Genomic DNA, 2,545 nt, shown 5'->3' with positions numbered 1-2,545 from the left:
ATCCCCAGGAATCACAAAGCTGGGTTTGGGCGGCTCACAAAAACCACAACAGGTGTTCCCTGCCAACTGCAGGCAGCTACACAGAGATTATCTCTCCTCCTCAGAGGTGATTTTTTGCCTGCTGTTCCGGCAACATACGGATTTTACTAAGCGGTTTCCCAGAATCCGTTCAAGGGAAGCAGAGGTATCACCAAGGGACACCCATGTGTCAGCACTCCTGTTCACTCTCCCTCCTTCCTCGAGACCCTCCTGCTAGTCCTCCTCCATCACCCAGACAGTATCTCTTCAACTTTCATGCCAGGTATCATGTGCAACCTCAGATTCTACATCTCACCACCTCCCCTTGAGCCCTGCTAACCTTCCCTCTCAAATTGTGCCTGCCTCTTGTCTCCCCTCTGAGTTCGAGTTATGTTTTCTGGATGTATTTGTAATCCAGGAACCCCAGAGGAGAGAAAACAGGTGGCAGTAGTCTCTTTGAGGCTGGCCTATTTCACTTAGCACCACGTCCCCACTTAGACCCATTTCCACAGGGAACCTTTTGCTTTGTATACCTGCACACAACCACACCTGAAAACTACTCTCATGGGGGAAGGCTAGTCCTTTAAGACATCACCTGGCCCTTTCAAGTCTGATCCTGAGGACGGCTGCCCATCTCACTGGTCCCAACAGCTGACTGTCTGTTGCACAGGCTGAAGGAAACTGTTGCAAATGAAGCATGGTGTTCTCATCATCCTGTATTGGAAACAGCTCCACTCTCTAGTTGGTTGAGCCATGACCAAAACATGGGTTTGAAGAATCTTCCCGGAACTCATGCCCCTCACCCACCCCAGCCCCTGGTGAAACTCAGCTGTCCTGAGTCTAGGGACAGTAAATACATGTGTGTGTACACGCCTTACGGTAGGGCCCCTGCACCCCCGGCTTCTTCAGAGGCAGCTGCTGCCACACCAATGTCTCTGGGAGCCTTTGCATCTATGCCATGGCTGAGAATGTCCGGTGGGGACCAAACCCCAGAGCATGCTTGAGAATCCGAGGTCAGTCTGAACCTCAATCGCCCTGCCCTCTGTGTCGCACTCCCACCACCTCAGCCGCCCAGCCGCAATACCATGGAATGGCCCTGATTAGCAACAGACCCCCATGTTCCATGTGCCAAGTAGTAGAGTATCCCCAAGGTTGGACCCAGACCCTAAGCCCTGTATCGGTTATTACCGGGATTGGCTGCAAACTGGATTCCTCGAGTCATCTGATGGGAGGGTCTTATCTGCCCTCGGCGCTTGGCACTTTTTCATGGCCTTCTGCTCGCTTGACATGGCTGGAGCCTTCCTGGGCAGGCATTCCTGAAATGTTGGTATGCACAGACAGCATAAAGATGCTGAATTTCATGACGCTCAAATGAAAACAGGGACCAGGGCTCCAGAGGCTGTGGCCATGTGTGCTGGCACTTGTGCTGGAGCAAAGAGGAGGTGGAAGGGGACATCAATATCCCAAGGTCTAATCCACATCCTGTCCCCATTCCCCCCCCCTGGCTGAATGTGTGTAGATTTCTACAACCCAGAAGCTCTTTCCTCCTGGTTTTGCCTGTCACCAGGTAGGACAAGCTGGGCTAGACCCCCAAGCCAAGTGATCCAATATTGCTGTCTAGTCTTAAACACAATCTTCCAGTGGCCAATGAGGAAACTGGAGCCGATACCCCTGGCAAGCAATGGTCACGGGTCAGGTGACATTCCCTACCCACTCTCCAGTCCTAGATGCTTCGAAGGACGACAGAAACCCAGGCCTCCAGGAAGAGACCCAGAGGGATACACTGGAGGCAAATGCAGAGCTTCCCCCAGCATGCCCACCCAGATGACACACAGCCTGTGGAGGGCATGAAGCCTCTGTGCTCACAGACAAGGACTACAGAAACCAGGGGATGTGAAGGCTGCAGGCAGGCCTGCGTCATCAACAGAAGAAATGCATATGCCTCTTTTTCCACCCAGAATGCTGGATAGTGGATGTTGTTACTTCTCTTTCTTCAGCCTGGTGGTCACTGCCACTCCGTGGTGTGTCAGATCACACCTGAACACCCTGAATTTTAAGTTCTCGGTCTCCCCTCCATAGAACTGCATCATTAGTTTCCTTTGTCAGTCAGTAAAACCCTGTGAGACATGGGGCACTGTTTCACCAGACAAAATCTGGGAAGGTTGAGCAGATACAGAAATCCTGGTAAATTCTCGTACAGAATGGGAGGACTTTTCATCTACTACTCGTGCCGGTTCCTGTCCTGGAACATGTGACCGTGACCCTCCCCACCCCACCCCCCCAAATATGTGACCCACTAGTCCCATCAGAACACCTGAGTTTCATGCCATCAAGTATCTAGATGGACTGGCCCCTTCACCAACATTCCTTTCTGCAAAACGTGTTCAATCTGTCCACCCTGAGTGAATCACCTGAACCCATTTTCCACGACGAACAAGCAACAAAGACTTTGGACAAGCAAACTGATTGTCTCATCAAGGACCGCTGTGAGGAAGTCTTAATCACGCAGACCTGCTTCAAGTCTCCT

The sequence above is a fragment of the Rattus rattus genome, chromosome X, assembly GCF_011064425.1.
Source record: "Rattus rattus isolate New Zealand chromosome X, Rrattus_CSIRO_v1, whole genome shotgun sequence".
Lineage (NCBI taxonomy): Eukaryota > Metazoa > Chordata > Mammalia > Rodentia > Muridae > Rattus > Rattus rattus.
Note: the sequence above shows the minus strand (reverse complement) of the source record.